Source organism: Panthera pardus, unplaced genomic scaffold (assembly GCF_024362965.1).
Source record: "Panthera pardus isolate Hobbes unplaced genomic scaffold, ASM2436296v1 HiC_scaffold_13, whole genome shotgun sequence".
Lineage (NCBI taxonomy): Eukaryota > Metazoa > Chordata > Mammalia > Carnivora > Felidae > Panthera > Panthera pardus.
Window position 1 is genome coordinate 104237191 of NW_026526688.1, and position 20849 is coordinate 104258039.

At 37.6% G+C, this 20849-nt stretch overlaps 1 long non-coding RNA gene across 1 annotated transcript in view; it reads right to left on the reverse strand.

The window, feature by feature from the left end:
- The window catches only part of LOC128776554 (uncharacterized), a 39075-nt gene that overhangs the window by 11639 nt on the left and 6587 nt on the right, over nt 1–20849 (reverse strand). The window contains exon 2 of the long non-coding RNA XR_008421710.1: nt 5856–5957. This is a non-coding gene — a long non-coding RNA (uncharacterized LOC128776554). The remainder of the gene's footprint in view (nt 1–5855; nt 5958–20849) is intronic.

Consider the following 20849-nt stretch of genomic DNA (forward strand, 5'->3'; position numbering starts at 1 on the left):
CAAAGCAAATTTGAAAGATTTGAAAACATCTGAAACCATAAAATCATGTCATCCAAGCTCAATGCTACACTTTATTCATATTTATGCACTGTGAATATGACTGATTGCACATTCAAATGGGAACAAATGATGTGGTACCTGTGGGAACTCCAGATACACCCTCCATTTACAGACATACCTGTAAGCCCTAGACTTTGCAGGTGCACAAGCTCATTATAGCAGTGATAAATTCCCTCATGATACAAACTTCATGATAAATGGGATATGTTCTGAGCTTCAACTTCTTTTAATTCCAGTTGCTAAAAACATGGCTTTGTCCATCCCTGCTCATGAATCTGCTTCAAATTTTTAGTTATATAAGCATTATATCCTTGGGGGAGGAGGAAGAGAGAACAATTTTTTATGGCCCATCTTCTGAGTTCCCAGTGGTACAGATTAAACGTAATTTTGTTATAGGCACAAACAATAAAAAAAAGAAATTTTACCAGTGAGAAAGATGTACTTGAATAGGGAAAGTGAGTCGCTTGCCAATATCAATCTTATCTTAAGAATCAATGAAAAATGATGGGGCACCTGAGTGACTCAGTCAGTTAAATGTTTGACTCTTGATTTCAGCTAAAGTCATGATTTCACAGTTTGTGGGATCGAGCCCCATGTTAAAGCCTGCGCTGACAGTGCAGACATTAAAAAAAAAAAAAGAATCGATGAAAAATGTTAACCCTCTTCTTAGGAAAAGTCAGTGTAACAAAGAAATTGAAAGACACAAAATAAAGCATTTGATATTCAAAATGCATTAGTAGGTAGAAATGAGACATGACCACCCATTATTGATGAGACATTATTTAAGGTAATGTAACTTTCAAGCATTTATCAGGTGAGAATTATTCTACATAATTTGCTTTGCTTCCTTTTTAAAATCAATGATATTAACAGAAATATGAATGCTTATTACTTTTGACTTCTAGTTTAAAATAAAATAAAGGATTTATACAATTGGTAAGATAAATTATATGGTGATTGATATTTGTTGTGCCTATTTGTGAGTGTGAAGTGATACTATTTAAGTTAAATATTCTGCCAAGCACTCACATGAGAGTGAAGTTAAAATATTTGATCTGGATATTTAAGGTAAGGTTATAAGAAATGGGTAGATGAGGTTATTCACAACCATATAAACACATGGTAGATCAAGAAAAAGTCAGAGAAGTCTTTGAGGAGGTAATGTTTTAGTGATAATATAATGAAAATCACACACTAAGGATCCAGGGTGAATGAATTGTGAATGAATGAAGAAAGCATTTACTCAATGACTAAGCTAAAAGCCTCCAAACAAAATTGAGAAATGCTTAAAGTCCATGAACCAAGATCATTGGATGAATATTTTTATAAGCATTGAAAAAAACAAAGCAACAACCCCATGAGAATATGTTTGGGACATGTCAACAGAAGTCTCTCAAAAGCACTAACACTGCAGAAAATGGCCTGCAGCATCTGGCCACATCTTATGAGCTTGGGAATCTATCTGGGCAAATCATTGTCACTATTTTTTGTATAGTCTCTCTTCAACTAGAGACTGGAATGCTGGCCATAATCACAGTCACCTCATTTGTAAGCCTCAACCAAAGGAATGTGTGTGTAAAGGTACAAACAGCCACTCTGACAAATGTCATTCCACCCCACTACATGTTCAAACAAATTACCTGACTTCTGAAACCCACTATCTATGCTGAATATCATGTTGTGTGGCAGAAAGGAAATTTATAGTACATTTATGAAAAATTTCAAACAATACTAAGTTGAATGGGTTAAATGTAGACAAAAACAAAGTAATTGTTATCCGAAAATCATCGTTAAGAGAAAAATAAGGGAAAAAAGTCTAAAGAGTCACAAGGGAGACATATTAACTGGGCTAAATTTTCAATATCCCTAATTGTCATATAATGCTTACACATAGGATAGATAGGAGCTAGAAAGTGTTTCCCCTCAAAATTAACATGAGTTAAATCTTAATTAACAACATTTGGGGGTCTTATATTGCCAAAAAAATGGCATATCTGCACAATGGAATATTATTCAGTCATGGAAGTATCTTAGGAATAATAAGAAAGAATTTAAAATATGCTAAGTCCTATGAAACATTTTAGGACATTTAAGAAAAATGAATAGTTCCATCTTCTGAGAGGATCACCTCCCATTTATTTCAGAGTAATATAAAATAAAATATTCGTTTATTGGTTTTAAATAGAATGGAAATCTAGATAACCCTTTTACGGGAGGCTGATATCAAACCCTGTATAACTACAATGAGATACCACTTCATATCCACCAAGAGGACTATAATCAAAAAAGATGAACAATGACAAGTGTTGGCAAGGCTGTAGAGAAATTAGAGCTCTTATACATAGCTAATGGGAATGTGAAATAGTACAGTCACTTTGGAAGACATTTTGGGAGTTCCTCAAAGAACATAGAATTATATGACCCAGTTATTCCATCTCTAACATTTACCCAAGAGAATTGAAAACATATGTCCATCCACACAAAAATTTGTACATTAATGTTCATAAAAGCATTATTCCTAATAGCCAAAAAGTAGAAAATCCAAATATCTATCAATCAAAGAATAGATAAACAAAATATGGCATATCTATACAATGGAATATTATTCAGTCATGAAAAGGAAGAAAACATGCTATAATGTATGTAGATGAACCTTAAAAACATTATGCTGCATGAAAGAAGCCAGGCATACAAAGCCACATATTAAATCATTCTATTTATATTAAATGCACAGAATAGGCAAACCTATAGAGGTGGAAAGCAGATTAGTTGGCCCAGAGAGGGAGTAGGGATGGGGAATAACTGCTAATGAGGGACAGAGTTTCTTTTGGGGAGAATGAAAAAGTTCTAGAATTGGGAATTTTCTGGAATCAGATAGTGGTGATAATTTTACAACTTTGTGAATATATTAAAAGCCACTGAATTGTAAACTCTAAAAGGGTGAATTTTGTGGTATGTGGGTTATATTTCAATATTTTTAAAAAACCCTATATGAGTAACTCATATTAGGAAAACAGTTGTTATGTTTTAGAAAAAAAAAGTCTGTCTTATAATGTAAACTTCTGCAGTTTATTCATTATATGAGAATGCGTATCAGCTCTTTCCTGTTTTTTGCAAACGATGAAACAAAAATTTAAAAATTGAAATTATAAGATTAATGATACATGGTCTCTGCCTGCATAGATTTCCCTGTCCATTGAAGTACACAGACATAGAAACAAATAATTACACTATATGAAATACATGGAAAAAATAAAGATATCTACATAAAGTATCATAACACGGAGGAGAGAAGGCCTAATTATGTGGTGTCGGGGCTTAAGGAGCTTCAAAGACAGTATAAGTTGATCTGAGTCTTGATGGAAGATGCATATTCACCAGACACACAGGGTGTGAAAATGTATGCAGAGACCAAAGGTCTAAAAGAGCACGTTCCGTTCATAGATCTGCAAGTCATTTTTGGGGGCCAGAACTTTTGAATTTTTGCAGAAAAGCTGAGGAGGTTCATATGTTTTGTTCTTACAAGGAATAATACTGTGAGCTCTGTTCCATGGGAGATGGAAAGCCATCAAAGATATTATTCGGAGCAGTGAAATATTCAGATTTCAATTTAGGTAGATCATGCTGGCAGCAATGTGGGGCAAGAATTGGAGAAATATAAGAACGGAGGCATAGGGATCCTTAAAGAAAAATGCTAATGGCACAAAGCACTATTAGTAGGAATAGAGATAAGGGGACCAGTTACAGAGATACTTAGAAAGTTACTGTGAGCTAAAGGAAGAAGAAAAATTGAGAATGAGTCATGTCTGACTTAGGTAGGAAGAACATCAGCATGTGTGTTGTTTGCATTTTCTTTAACGATTTTTTAAAAATGGGTTTTACTTATTTTGAGGCGGGGGGCGGGGCAGAGAGAAAGGGAGAGAGAATCCCAAGCAGGGTCCACACTGTCAGTGCAGAGACCGATGAAGTGTTCAATCCCACCAACTGTGAGATGATGACCTGAGCCCAATTAAGCAACTGAGCCACCGAGGCCCCCCTGTTGTTTGTTTGCATTTCTAACACAATTGCATTTAAACTGTATTGTTGAATTTGAAGTGTTTGTTCCAGATATAGAAATCTAGATTCTAGAATTTTGAGTTTGCAGCTTTAGGGAGAAAGTATTTGGGGGCCTGGGGACATGAGTTTGGAGGGGACTTAGAACATATCTGAAGGATGGGAAATGGATAAAATAGAGTAAGAAGGGAAAAAGAAGGCAAGGACCAGAAACCATTAGAAGCCTAGGTTATGGGTAAGTCAGCACAGAGTCTGGCACATGTTGCTCAATAGTATTTATCACATTAATGGACAAATGAACATCATATTTGATCCCAAAAGGTAGCAGGAGGAATGAGGGGACAAATACAGAATGAAGAAAGAGGAATGCCACAGAATCTTCTTTTCCAGTTGTATATCACAACTAGAAATAAAGGCAGTCTTTTTCTGCAGTGATGGGCATATAATTTTGGAAGTTTTCAGCTCAGAAATGAGATGGCTGAAGACAAGAGTGTGAATAAAATGGGGGCTGAAGACTGATTCTAGTTAGGAAGAGGAGGCAGATCCAACAGCTAAGAGAGACAAGCAAGCAGCCAGTAAGAGGGGGTAAGGGGAGATCAGACAGCTGTGTTGAAAACTCAATGAAGAAAATGGAGAAGGGAAGGTCACCTGTGCCAAATGCTGCTGGTAAGTCAGGTCGGATGAAGATTGAGAATTTTATACTGGATATAGCATAGAGGTCATTGGTGACCCCAACAAGCACTCTTTTCTTGAATCGAAACCGAGGAAAGCATAACTGAAATGAGTTCAAGAGACAGTGCCTTGGAAGAGTAAAAGAAGTGGATTTGGGTGAAAGATCCAAGTAGAGAGTGAGGAAATGAAGAAAACAAAAGCAGGGATGGAGCTCCACAAAAGGGAGTAGAGAAATGGACAGAACTACAGTGGGATGTGGAGTCAAGAGAGGGCTTTTTAAATAAAAGTAAGATGGAAGATATTACAGCATGCTTTTATGCTGATGGGAATAATTTCTTGCAGACGGAAAGATGATGCAGAAGAGAGAAAGGATCCACAGGGCCTCGTAGAAGTTAAAGAGGAATAAGATCTGGCACATAAGTGAAGGGGTTGGAGCCATCTTCCTGCAGGAAGAGCAGATGATGTGGGTCCAGATGTAGGAACATTGATAGATTAGGTGGAATTTAATTTAATTTAATTTCGCAGATAAGAGAAAAAGAGTAATAAATAACTTCCCAAGAACCAGGAAGCCAGCATAGTTAATTTAATTTCTGTCTAAAAGTTAATGTGACATGTTAAAGGTTGGCCTAAGTGGGATATAGCATCATTACTTAAAAATAATGCTATTATTTTTGTAAAGTAATTTGTCTCTTAGGAAGTGTAAGAATCAAATGGTATAAATGTTTGAATATAGTTTGTTTTTATATCCTAAATAATATGAAAGCAATTGCATTGGAATCTATGTAAAGGAAACCCTAACACAACCGGAAGACTTCTAGGGTCACTTGACTAGCTTAACATTAAACAGGAAGCCATCAATAGCAATATTTACTTTAGGAATACATATCCAAATCAAACAAGCTCAAAGGGGTACATTTCCTTGCAAAATAAACAGAAAATGAATGGCCTAGTAGCTGTCCTCCTGGTAATGGTATACTTTTCACAAAACACTTTTGAATAATTACAATTTATTTTACATAGGAGGCATTCAAAAATCTTTTGTCATTGAACACACAAATGGATGAACAAACCTTGAAGAAACAGTGAAGAGTTTTCTGGATCCCATGAATAGTTGAATTATTCTTCTGTACACGACTTAACATCCCCTTGCTAGAATATTGCCAGTGTGGGTCCTAAAGCAACAACAAAACAAAACAAAAAAAGTTTTATAAGCTATAAATCAATTAGCTTTTGCGCACACACACAAAAACAATATAAGGGATACATTTATCTGAATAGAGTCAGGTTTAATTAGATATTGTAGAAAGGCTTGAGCAGGCAAGGTTAGAGAGATTTCAAAAGGCATTAGGAAATAGTCTTTTCTAAATTTAACACTTAATGAATGTTTGAGATGATAATCATTATCACTATCCCTGGTTTTTAACTTGTTTTGCAACCAGATTTTTTTATAGTTAGTGATTAGATTTTCTTTACTGTAAATATAAGCAGTTGGGATACTTGTGTCCACCTCATGAGGTGATGATGCGACTGGATTTTTATGTGCAACAGGGAAAATAATAACATTTAAATATAGCACTTTGTACACAGTGGTCATCCATAGTCAATAAATACTAATTTGGCTTAAAGATTGTAACTATTTTATATGAAATAATAAAAATTCAACATAATAAGCTATCGATCCAAGAACCAGTCAGAAAATTGTAACCATAAGATTAATTGGGGACAATACTGTGTTTATATAGAAACAAATTCTGAACAACAAAGCAGATATCCTGCTACTTATTCAATTTTTAAAAAACAATAGAATCACTGTTTTTTTGAAAAATACATAAAGATAAAGCAAATGCAAAATACAAAGAAGAAATCTATCTGAGACTCCAAAAGTCAATCCTCTAGCTTACATAAGAGCTGGATTTGTTTTTACCACTTTACTCCAAATAAATGTGCCATATATACTACTTGGGAAGGTGTAAAACAAGCAAACTTAAAAAATAACTCTTTCATTACATAAAGAGTAAATTTTTTAAAGTTTATAATTTGATCTTAGGCCATAAATAATTACTTAACAAATAAAACCATTTAAATTTTTGTTTTATTTATTTATTTTAATTTTTTTTATTTGAGAGAGAGAGAGAGAGAGAGAGAGAGAGAGGATCTTAAGTAGTCTCAGGATGGAGCCTGACTCAGGGCTGGGTCCCATTACCCTGGGATCATGATTGAGCTGAAATCAAGAGCCAGGCACTCAACCAAATGAGACACCCAGGCACCCCAATCATTTAAAATTTCAAACTAGGGGCACCTGACTGCTAGGAATATGGAACCTGTCTCTCTCTCTCTCTGCTCTTCCACACTTACACTGTGTCTCTCAAAACTGAATAAAAGTTAAAAAAATTAAAATAAATAAAATAAAATAAAATTTCAAAGTAAATTTGGGCTTTATTTTATACTCAAGAGCTTACTTATTCAAGTCACAAACATACTTTTGAAATTTGAGTGTGACTAAAATGATCATTTATACGTTGCTAATTATTCTTTCCTTCTAGGTCTTTAAGCCAAATGGACACATTATTTTAGGTTAATTTTTTGACATAGTATCAGTTTGAAACCCTACATTGATAGTTCTGTGATAATTTAAATTCACAATGGTTCTTAAAACTTATTGGGACGCCTGGGTGGCTCAGTTGGTTAAGTGTCTGGCTTCAGCTCAGCTCATGATCTCCCGGTTGGTGAGTTTGAGCCCCATGTTGGGCTGTGTGCTGACAGCTCAGAGCCTGGAGCCTGCTTTGGACTGTGTGTGTGTGTGTGTGTGTCTCTCTCTCTCTCCTTCTCTCTCTCAAAAATAAATAAACATTAAAAAAAATTGAACTTAAGTATACTGCTATCATCTACTCAAGTGTCAAATGTTCTTTTTAAGATGTAAAGTACCATTACAAACTTGAAACAAATTGTAATGGCTCTTGATTTTAGTGCTTCTCTTTAAATGTGCCTAAAAATTATTTATGGCCTTTTCTTAATTTTTTTGAGTTTTAAAAGCTGTTAAGTTTCTTTTTTTTATTCTAATCAGTTCATGTGGTGTTAAAAATATGCTAAGTTTAGGGGCACCTGGGTGGCTCAGTCAGTTAAGCATCCAACTTCAGCTCAGGTCATGATCTCACGGTTTGTGGGTTTGAGCCCTGCATCAGGCCCTGTGCTGACAGCTGAGAGCCTGGAGCCTGCTTCAGATTCTGTGTCTCCTTCTCTCTCTGCCCCTCCCCCACTCTCACTCTGTCTCTCTCTCTCTCAAAAGTAAATAAATATTAAAAAATTAAAAATAAATAATAAAAATAAAAATATGCCAAGTTTCTACAGCAATCCACAACCACATTATGTACCCATCTTTACTCTTCATTTTTCTTGGCCAGGTAAATTATTATTTGGGTTTCTTGCTATCACAGGAAACATGTAATTTCACAAAACATGCAATGTACAATGTCAGAGAACTGAAACTTGATGACTTCAGATGAACGGGAATACTTGAACTGGCAAGTTTTTTAACTAATGTAGTGTTTAGAGAGTGTGTGTATGGCATGGCAGACCCCTAAGTATAGACCTCTGGGTTTGCGAGAGTCTCGTCATTTTGATCCCCTGAGCAAAGACTGTCTTTCGTACTTCTTCTATTGACTCAAAACCAGAATTTTATTTATAGCACAACTGTGGATTAGAATACAATGCTGATGGTGTATAGGTTCGAATACTTTCAACTATAAATGACAGAAAACTCAAACTAGCTTAAGCAATTAGATACTTATTGGCTCAATCAACTAGAAGAGAAAGAGGTGAGGCCTTCGAGGTGACAGTCCTGTCGCACTAGAGTTCTTTTCCTGGCTCTAAATTGAAGTTTCATCTTCAGAGTACTAGCACAGCAGCAAAATCGCCACAGAAGAATAATGGTAATGTCTGGAGGAGAGCCACTCTGAGCATCTCTCTCCTTGTGATGGTGGGTCTTTCTCTGATGCCCTTGGAGAGACTTTCCTCATGTTAATTGGACCACATGTCGTCTCCTGCACCCATCCCTTGCTCTAGGGACGGAATTAGCCTTAGATGTAACAGAGTCACCTCTGGAGTGAGTAGTGAGTTCAGATTTTCCTGAGGCCCATGTGAGATGTGAGGAAGGGGAAGACATTTGAGTAAGATCTGAGTACTACTGGAAAAAAGAGAAATGAATGCTTGTCAGCAGCAGAAATGTCCATTTCCAAGGGTGATTGGTGAAACACAGACTTCCAAAAATCAAAACCAAATAAAAACATTCAGAGGGCAATACTCTTTCAAATGGAGAGGACTTTTGTTTTGTAGCTTTAGGATTATTCAGTTGGGAGATTTTTTTATAATCCTGTCTTTCAAATTTACGGTATATTTTCAACCATTTTGCCAAAAGGAGTTATATACCAGGTTGGTCATTCTGTAGCCATTATTTTAAAAATCAGTCTGTAACTTTGGAAATTTCCTTTGCCTCTCTTATTTTTACTGTGCATTTCAGATGATGCTTTTGTCAACCTTCTACTCAACTAAACTTTGACGAGCACTTCCTGATTTAAAGTACAATGCTAGGTTCTCTTTATCCATCTTTTATAGGTTATTAGCATATGTATATTTCAGGTAATTGGTGAAAGAGATGAAGTTTAAGGGGGATATACTGGCTAGTTGCTGATGGGATTTGTTTGGAGTGATTAATTGAAACAAAATGCGAGATATGTAAACTTTGTTATATCACAGTTTATAATTTACATCTTGATTTTGTTGCTACACTAAATGTATTTAAGCAGTTTAGTAATATTCATGCCTCACTTGCCACTTGGTTTAGGTATGATCTTAATTAATGCTTATAGAACCATAATAATATGGTTAGACATCCATCTTTTATAACCAGCTAGAAGAAATTCCTAAACCCTATGAACACATTTCTTCATTTATAAAATAGAAAGAAAATCTACCTCACTGAACTGTGGGAAGATTTAAATGAGATGAGCTATATAAAATCATAATGTGTGATATAAAGTAGACCTTCCCCTAAAGGTTAAGCAACTTCTGGAAAATACTTGTGAGGAAGGCACCCAATTAAAGAAGCTGATTATAAGATGAGGCATATAAATGCAACTCCTATAATTTTATAGAATCATAAGATTATTCCATTTTTTTAAATGGAGAGCAAGAGTAAAGAATATAGAAACTGGGGGAAGAAAGAATATAAAAACTCATGTAGTTTAGTTTCAGATTCCCAAAAATACATAAGGAGGAAGCTAGAAATGCTTTTAGTTTTCTAACAGAACACAAACATGTATATCCAGTGTGACCTGCTCCACAAACCTAGAGAATAAAAATGTATGCATATCTGTTATTTTGTCCCAATTAATCCAGTCAAAATAAAACTTATTAGCGGAGAGCCCAGTATATTCCTTTAAACTCCATCCCCTTCTCCCCCACCATATTTACCAAGAACGTAATAGTGATTATTCAGTCCCTATCTGGTCAACCCTTGTATTCTTTCTTCTCTCGTTCTTTCTTTTCTTTCTTTTTTTTTTGTAATATTTGTTTACTTTTGAGAGAGAGAGAGAATGAGAGAGAGAGTGAGCAGGGGAGGGGCAGAGAGAGAGGGAGACACAGAATCTGAACCAGGCTCCAGGCTATGATCTGTCAGCACAGAGCCCGATGTGGGGCTTGAACCCACAAACTATGAGATCAGGACCTTAGCCGAAGTCAGACAGTTAACTGACTGAGCCAGGTGCCCCTGGACAATCCTTGTAGAGAGGCCAGATAGAGACAGAACAGAAGTCCAGTCAGCCTACCAATGTTTCTCACTGCCACACAATGTCACTGTTGAAACTTGGTCCCAAGAGTTCCTCAGATACTTTTTAAGCCTATGAGCTGGTCCAAGCCCATGTCCTGGCTTTAGGGATGCCTCTTACTTGGGTTCCTAGAGTAGAGTTCTCATTGTTTGTCCACAATGACATTGTTTGTCCTCATTGTTTGTCCTTACTCAGCCATTATTCCCTAAAAATGTGGCATCATGTCAGGGGAGCTGGGTCCTAAGGGTCTTATAGACTAAATCATGCCAAACCCATCCTCTCTGCAGTACTTAGGATTTTATGTTAAGTCTGGGTCAGCCAAGACCTTCCCACTTTCCTAAGGAAACTTTGTTTCCAGGCATCCCATTGCTCTTTTATGTGATTATGTCTTGCCCAATACCACCCTACTCTACCTTGACACATCACTCAAACTCCAAATTTCTGGGTGTACGTCTTGGTCCCAATCTCCCTGAGGCTTCTAGACTCTTCATGCAAATTTCATATCTGGGTTTTTAAGGAGTAACAATATGGAGCGCTGGATGCCTCCTCACCCTGTATTCACATAACTAAGGAAACCACTTTTATTAGTTTCCTATGGCTGCTGCAAAAAAATATGACAAATTTAGTGGCTTAAAGCAACACAATTTTATTCTTTTACAATTTTGGGGTTCAGAGGTCTAAATCAAGTCTTATGGGACTAAAATAAATGTGTCTGCAGGGCTGGTTCCTTTTGGAAGAGAATCTATTCCTTGCCTCTTCCAACTTCCAGAGGCTGCCAGCATTTCTTGGTTCATGGCCATATCCCTCCAATCTCTACTTCCATTGTTACATTGCCTTCTCTTAACTGTAAGTCTCTAGCCTTTCTCTTATAAGGGTTCTTGTGTTTACATTGGGTCCACCTGGATAATACAGGATAATCTCCTTATCTTAAATGCTTAAGTTAATCACATCTGGTAAGTCCCCTTTATCATGTAAGGCAACATTTTCACAGGTCTTAGGGATGGGCACCTTTGGGGACTCATTACTCTGTCTGCCATACCACGCAGTAATTGCTTAGACAACAGAGATCTGCTTTAGGGGCTCTTTCTGTTTCCTCTATGTTTAACAGAAGCAGCAAGATTTTTAAATATATATGTTTCAGTAGACATTCCTGGTTTTTTTTTTGTTTTTGTTTTTTTGTTTTTTTTTTTTTTTTAGAAAGAGAGCACAAGCCAGGGAGGAACAGAGAGAGAAAGGGAGACAGAGAATCTGAAGCAGGCTTGGAGCTGTCAGTGCAGAGCTGACACAGGGCTCAAACTCACAAACTGTGAGATCATGACCTAAGCTGAAGTTAGATGCTCAACTGACTGAGACACCCAGGAGGCCTCAGTAGACATTCCTTTCAAGATCCACATTAACCAGCATCTGACCCACATCTTTTTAGTTACATGGCAGTGAGAAAACATATCAAAACACCAGAGTTCCTTTATCCAATAAATTACTAAATAATATGTGATTAGAGGTCAGTATGGTCAAAAGCATGATTTGAAAATGAAACTCAAAACTTGCCATTCCCATGGTCTATCATGAGTTTCTTCTATTTACTGCTGGGCCTCCCTGAAATTCAGGCATCAGAATACCCTTCATAGTTCTCTGCTTGGTTCAAGGCTGTCTGCTACTGAAGGACAAACCACAAGGTAGGTTAAACTACTTCAGTTGGGCACTGAGGTAGAGACTGCCATGACCTATAGTAAGCAACATGCCTACCTCAAAAGTTTTGCTGACTTTATATTTTTATCTTGTCTTACCCCTGAACAACTAAAAAATGTTTGATGCAGTCCAATTAGAACACCTATTCCACTTAAGTTTTTAGGTAGTCCTAACTCAGAAAATAGCCAACAATAAAACAATGAGAAGCAACATTTTCAGTTATCTAATACGAGCATTTTTCCATTAGCAACTTTAACTGGAAAGTACCCAGAATATTGGGTTGAACTGTATGAAATTATCAAATTTTCCAGTTTTTTAACCTACAAAATGGTCATTTCAAACAATACAACATATTATAAAGTCTGTTAATGGTGACATTACAAATTCCAGCAGAATTCACCTCAGGCTCTATAAGGGACAACTGTTGACCTTCCAAAACACATGCATCACTCCCCACATACCAGGAGAAATATTTTGGTGTGTTGGGTATCTCCTGTTTGCCCTTCCAGGCCCATTCTCTACCTTTCTTACTGTCACTCTACTCTGTGGTCCTGAGGGGCTGACCTGTATGAACTGGTCTGGCCATATGTCATCCAGTGGGTTAGATAAGCAGGAGATCAGAGGGCAGGAGGACAATGACACAAAAGTATTTATTCACCCTCTTCCTACTCTACCAACTCATCCTTGGTTATCTGAATTCCTCCTTGAAGGCCACAGCTCTTGTCAGACACTCTACAAATAGCTACCCTCAGAGTTCTGGTAACTTCTCCCCTTCCTTCAGTCCTGGGAGAGATAATGGCTCTCTGCTGTTTCTAGTCCTGGGTTTCTACATAATCCCTTATTTTTTATTTCTTTAAACACTCCTCACACTTTTATAATAATCCTTTTACCCAGATCCAGCTTGCCCTCTGCTTTCTTCAGAAAGCCTGACTGAAACAAAAAATCATTTAAGCTAAGTTTTCCAAAATAGTAACTCCCACACATGAAACCGTATTTCATTTGTGGGTGGCATTTCCTCTAAGCACCCCTGGGACCAGATGGAAGATAATAGTATTCCAGACTGAATACTCAGCTAGGCCCATACAGGACTGAATAAGTCTTCAGATGAGACTCCATGTCTTCTACCTGAGACTCCAGATACAGTGGATTATACATGCTGTTGGACCCTCTCTGAATCCCTGACCTACACTAGCCATGAGACATAAAAACTTATCGTTGCTCTAAGCTACTACATTTTGAGGTAATTTGTTACACAGCAATGCATAACTATTACACTTGTCCTCTCTAGTGTTTATGCTCTCAGGAGCTTCCAACCTGTTTCTCTTTCTCATGCTCCGTCATCTCAGATGCCTTCAAGAAGAGAAGGCCCCCCGCAATCACTGACTGAATCACACGGTAGACCACCCAGTCAACTCATTTCTCCTGTTTTCTAAATCATTCCCGGCAAGACCTAACAGCGAAACACACTGGTAAAGACAGCACTCTGTAGCTGAACATTGTGGCTTCTAGTGCTAGTGCTTCCGCTTCCTAGCTGTGAGCCCTTAGGCCAGTTATGTAACTTCTACATACCTTGATTTCTTTGTCTGTAAAATGGTGATAATAACACAGGGCTGATAGGGTTATTAGGAGGATTAAATGAGTCATTCTGTGTAAAGGTCTTAGAAGAGTGCTGGAATATAGAAAGTATAATATATAATGACTGTTAAATAAAATAATGCAGTATGCTAGAGAATGGCCATTTCTCTCACAAACAAATTAAAAGGATGAGTAAGACTTACTGAATCCAGAAAACTTCAAGGATGGCCTTAAAAGCTTACTGTTTCCTAAAGTATTTCATTAATGGCAACACACTAATTACTTGATATAAGTACTTGATATAAGTATATAAACATACCATTTTGCTAGGCAAATTTTTCTGCAGCTATCTGAAGCATAATTCTGAACCTCTTTACACACTGTAGCTTTCTCCCCTGTTCTTCAATATGTCTTGAGACATGTGTATCAAGTCTGGCATATGAGCCAAGACCCCAAGGAATCCCAGATGACACTCTTAAACTGGGTAATTCAGGAGAGGTTAATTAAGGGACTGTTTTTAAAAGGTGGACAGGATTCAAGAAAGCCAATAACAATGACTAGTACAGCTAGCGAGGGCTGGGTGCCATTACCTCCTATAGGCTAGAAGGCATGAGTAGCTATATGGAGAGGGCTGTGATGAAGAGACTCCGGCAGCAGAACCCAGCCAACCAGAGATGACACAGCTGGGAGATTACCAGGTGTTTGATTATTTACTGCTGTGTAACGGCACACCCCCAAACGTACACAATTATTCTGTAAAACAATAAGTGTGTATTATGCTCACAATTTTGTGGGTCAGGAATCATGGCAGGGCATAGCAGAGATAGATTATTTTTAATGTTTATTTTTGAGAGAATAAACATTATGTTTAATGTTTATTTTTGAGAGAAAATATTTTTAATGTATTTTTGAGAGAAAGAGAGGCAGAGCATGCGTGGGAGAGGGGCAGAGAAAGAGAGGGAGACACAGAATTTGAAGCAGGCTCCAGACTCAGATGTCAGCACAGAGACCAATGTGGGGCTCGAACCCACGAACCATGAGATCATGAGCTGAGCCAAAGTCAGAGGCTTAACCAACTGAGATACCCAGGCACCCCAGAAATAGATTATTTTTACTTCACAAAGCCTGGAGTCTCAGCTGGAGTAGTTTGAACAGCTGGAAATGTCTCAGTTCTGCTATTGGCTGGGTTTCCTGATTCTTCACAATATATCTGCTGGGGTTCCAATGTACTCCAACTCTTCACTCACATATCTGCCTGGAAAAGCTGGAACAGCTGAGCAATGGTGGGCATTGCTCTCTTTCCATGGGATCTCTCCTGACAGCCACTCCAGCAGGGCAACATCAGGGTAATCAGATTTCTTATACATCTCAGACCTCCAAGACTGAGTGCTCCAAGAGACCTGGGCAGATGGGAGCTGCAAGATTTCTTGTAATGACCCAGCCTCAGAAGTCCCAAAATGTCAATTCTACTGCATTCAGTTCTTTAAGCAAATCGCTTAGGCCAGTCTGATGAAAAGGGAGAGAGGAATTAGACTCTGCCTTTCAATGGGAGAGGTCACAAAGAATTTGCCACCATGTTTAGCCCACTGTTTCAGGTTAGTAAAAAATTCTGAGCTCATTCCCCTCCTGCCCCATCATTTCTTACTGATGCAACCACTAGCCAGAGGGCAAAGATGCTTGTTGATGTAGTCTTTATAGGTCAGCCTGCTGGAGAACAGAGTCCCTGGAGGGACAAAGAGAAGATATTCAGCACGTTCAATGACTCTCCTAATCCTCACTGCTGATGTTAGGGTCTTAAGCACTGTGCCAGAGTTATGCAGGGGTATTGTTTTTGAGAACATAGGAACGACTATAAGGAGACAGAACTGTATAATTATCTATTAACTACATTTGTACCTCCCACTCTGGTACATTTTACAATTGTAGTTTTAATGAGTGTTCACAGAAAGTTTTCGCTTGGACCAAAATTTCATTTCCAGAATACACCCTCCATTTCTGGTACATCAATTTTTCAAAACCTATGGATAAAATAGCCTTACCTCTGGTTGGAATCTCCCCATTGAAATATTCTTGCAAGTGATTCTTACACTAAGGCAGCTAGCAACGAGCCAGTCTGTATGTGCTGGTATACTGAGGTTTGGGGTGCTGTGTGCTTGTACTCCAAGAGTCTAGCAACACTACATGCTGTGTTTGTCCTCTTCCAGGACAAAGCTTTGAGGTTTGCTTTTCAAAAAAATTTGAAGGTGGGGCGGTGTAGAGGGCAGAGAATGGTGGAGTCTCAGGTGAAGGCCTTAAAAATCTTACCCCAACATCCTCTTTAGTTTATCTTAGAAATTAAATAGTTAATACCTTCTTCACCAAATACTAGTAAAGTAGGATTTGTCTTATATTTCTTTCAGAATCTTCTGCTAACCAGTGAATATCTGTCCAAAGATTTTCAAACATTTTGTAGTCTCATTTTAAACTAAGTCTTATCACACTTTTCTGGTGATCAGAAATCAGAAAAAAGCTTGTTTCTCCTGAACTAGCTACATACTTCTGATGACAGGTAATTTAGGGCACATTCATGTCATAAGACTTCTGACCCTTCCTGTCCTGAGACCAGGTGATTCTGAAGAGTGAGTGTAAGTCACTTCTATAACAAGGCAGCTAGCAAAAACTTAATGATACACAGAATTGACTTTGACCTATCCCCCTTAAACCAAACTAAATGTTTCCCTAACTCAACTTCTCTTAGTTGGATCCCAGAAACGTCTTCAGCCACTCCAGTGATTTTACTGAAGAAGGCCAAGGAGGAGGTGTTGAGGTGGAAAGAGTCAGTTGTCACAATCATCAGTTAATATGTATGACCATGAGGACACATTGTTAGGAACCCACTCAGAGACTCAGAAAGGGCCCTTTAAATGAAGGATGCTGGAGCTATGTAACTTTGGGGTAAATTCACTTGCCTTTTGGCAGATGATTTTACCTTGAGGTGAGGGAGCTGTTGCTCTTGTCTGTCTCTGTGCCTAGATCAGGGACACCCCAATTCACCCTGACAGACTCGTGCCCACCACATGCTAAATCACAGGGAATAATGACACACATTTAAATTTTTCTCTTCCAGAAGTTCCAGACTCCTTCTGCAAATTCACTTAATTTCATCCTGGAGACATTTGTTTGCTCACAGGGGATCCAGGGGAATGGCAGTCTTTTGTTTCAACTATCATCTCCTGCTTCAAACGGGAAAAACCTTCTTATCCTACATTTACATAAATAAGGGCAGAACTTCACCTGATTCTTAGCAGAACAAAGATCTGCTTCAAAGAAACTTTCTGCCTCCTTTCCCAGAGGTTGGAGAGGCTCACTTAATTTTTAACCCCACCCCCTTCAGTGGGTACCTGTAAGTATCCTCTGCTTCAAGAAGTACCCTGTTACTCAAGCATAAAGTTAACCCCTTTGAAAAGATCCAAAAAAGTAGGTATAAGCTTTTTTAAGTGAGTACAAGCTTGATTTTTTGATTGATTGATTGATTGTAACGTTTTAGGTTAGATGATAGGGAGCATACACAACTTACTGTTCTCAAGGACCTTATAAGTTGGAATTCAATACTTTACTCAACATTAAGTACCCACTATGTGCCAGATGGGATGGTGGAAGCTGGGACTCAGTAATAAAAAACACAAATTCAACCTGATAGAGCTTATGGAGATCAAGTAAATAAATAATTAAATAATAAACATAGCATATAATGTCCAGAATTGACAAGTGCTATGAAGAAAAACAAAGATGTGTTTGCCAGTGAGATGAGTGTGTCCCATTTACTCAGGCGGTCTGAGAAAATCTCTCTGGAATATGTAATTGGAGACACATTAGGTGAAAGGATGAGCTATGTAACTATATGGGGAAAGATACAGGTTTTTCCAAGCAGAGAGGGTAGGCATGAACACCTAAATTTGGGAATTACAACACCAACTCCTAATAACAATAAAAGTTGTTAATGAGTCACAAGAACTCTAAATAAGGCATCAGAAATATCATTCATTCATTTATTCAATGAATAATTACTGAGTCCTGTTACGGTCTGAGGAATCTATGAACATGAGGTCCTAGGAGGGCACAACTAAGATTAGCAGGAATGACACAGTGTATGCCCTCCAAGGAGACATATTCTGATGTAGAAATAAATTTCAAAGAAAGGGGATTACAATACAGTGCAATGAGGGTACAGACACTGTAAATTTACTTAAGGGGGATACATAAATAAGCTGTGGGTAGCAGGTGGGGTTCACACGGGTGCCTGAGAATGTGAGCACTCGGGAGCACCTGATCTCTAAATTAAATCCAGAGGAAACAGTGGGAGTTACCCAAAAGCCAGAGTCACATAGCAAATTTCAGCCACATGCAAAGTCCTGGAAAAGCAAGAGCATGCTAGGTTAAAGAAATGTGGAATTGATGCCTTTGCAATAAACCAGGTTCAGATTGCAAATGGCCTTACAGGTTTTACCAAGATCATCCCATACCCAGACAACAATGGGAGAAGTGGCTCCCCTCAGCCTTATACTTTAGAGAGATCACTCTGCCTGCAACATGAAGGATTCACGGGTTCATGGACTGAAGACAAGAAGTAGGGTGAAGGAAAGGGGATGGATTTAAGAGTCATGATGTAAGGTCAATCTTCAGGACTCCATGACTGGTTGAAAAGAGAGAATTACAAATTAGTAACACTAAAGAGGGAGAGCTGACTTCAAAGGATAGATTTGCAGTAAGTTTGGATAATGTATTAGATTTGAAGAAAGGAGTTTGATGCAGAGTTGAGGCTAAGAGTCCCTTCACATAGCTATTCCTTCAGTAAGAATTATTGAGCTCTCTGTACCGGGCACTCTAATTACTACTGTACATTTATTATATCACTTAATAGTCACAACAAATCTATGTGGGCTATTGTCATTCCTGTTACAGATAAGGAAACTGAGGTATCGAGTAATTGAGTAAATTGTCTTTGGTCACATAGCTAGCAAATGTAAAGATAATACAAACTTCCAATCTAAAGAACAAATATCAGTCCCATTACTTTATAATCATTTCTCATTTTACAAAAAAAGAGAAAAATGTATTTCTCACAAGACCATAGGAGGAGTGACTTTTGGCCATTTGATTTTTTATTTAACATTTGTTCATTTTTGAGAGACAGAGAGGGACACAATGTGAGTGGGGGAGGGGCAGAGAAAGAGGGAGACACGGAATCCAAAGCAGGCTGCAGGCTCCAGGCTCTGAGCTGTCAGCACAGAGCCCAACACGTGGGGCTCGAACCCATACACTGTGAGATCATGACCTGAGTTGAAGTCAGAGGTTTAACCAAATGAGCCACCCAGGCGCCCAGACTTTTGGCTGTTTAAAATATACAAAGAAACTAACTTCCTCTCATCATAAAATAAACAAACCAAAATATTGTCACTAGTGAAGAGACACAAAATGACTAATGCTGGCTCTGAAAGCATTCCAAAGAGAAATTCACCAAAATGTTTTCAGCAATGGCAACACAGTTTATAAAAATATATAGCCTTCCAAGGAAACTATTGCAAAGAGAAAATCACTGGCATTGATAAATTCTTGAATTTTAAAACATTATCGAAATGCTTTTTAAGATTCATAGCCCTAACATAAGAAAGATTATGCAGGCCTTACTCTCAGGCTGGAATAGCTTGTGCAGTGCACAATTATAGAATTAGTAATTCTAATTGATGCACTCAGTGATTTAATCGGCAGAGAAGAACGAAAACAAATGAACTTGAAGAAATTGGGGCCTGTGCTATGGATGTAGTTCCTTCTTTCTATTGATTTATTGATTACACGTCTTGGGACTGCTATCATTTAAAGACAGCATTTTCTATGAGCATAGCTGGAAAATTTTATTCTGGAGCTTCTAAATTTGAATGGCTGCAAGTTAATTCCCTTTCAATATGTTGTTAATTTCCCTATAAGAAAGGAATGGGAAAATGGAATCACTGTGACTGTATCTGTACAGAATGAACTCCTAGTTTAGTCTAGATCTCTATACAACCTTTGTTCATTAAAAAAAATGTAGCATTTTCAAGGCATGGATCGAAGTTGAGTGAAAAATTTTGCACAATTTATACTATACCTAGTTTTGGAGGCTTGCATGAGTTTTGTTAAATTGATTTTATTAAATTGAAAATTTATTAAATTGATTAAAAAAAAAAAAAGAATTAGCTCAAAGACGTTTACCCAAACGCTACTCCTAAAAGATGAAAATTATCACCAGTCATGAGGCTCCTTCTTTTTCTCTGGCTTGATCATTAAATCACACTTTTTCTTAATACTTGGGAGGAGATGGGCTCCACAATGGTGTCTACAAAGATGTCTGAGATTCTTAAAATGAGACTCTCAGCATCGACAAAAAAAAATTTACCTGTAATTTATTTTAGAAAATGACAAGTGATTCTCTAGAAATTCAAGATCAATAAACCTGTTTCTCTAGATTTTCTTTTAAAAATACACGTTTTTGTTCCCTCAACCTTTAAAAAGTCTATTTTAAATGACCTACTTTTAAACTGGTTTTTTAGTTAAGTGTGTCATACCTGGATGTAGTTGACTTAAAAGTGTTTCACTCTTTGCTATTTCTTTCTAAACTAATTATTTTATTTTTAGTCATTCTGACTAGTGTGGGATATTTTCTCTAGAGAAAGGAATCTCTTTCAATAGGAAAGTGGATGGGAAGAGCATAGATTTGTTCTGGGCATGAGTGTTTTATGTTATATGCTCTGCGTCTGTGAGCAGTTAATATTATTTACCAATGAACACCACATAATTGCTCTGTTTAACGCACTGTCCATATGCAGGTGAAAGGGTGGTGAGGAACCGAAAGACCTCCTGAGGTCGATCTGTCTCTGATATAGGACTTCAAAGCATTATCAACAGGTGGTTGTCCACTCCTTTTGTAAAAGTCTCCAGGGAAAAATTCCACAGTTGTTTTTC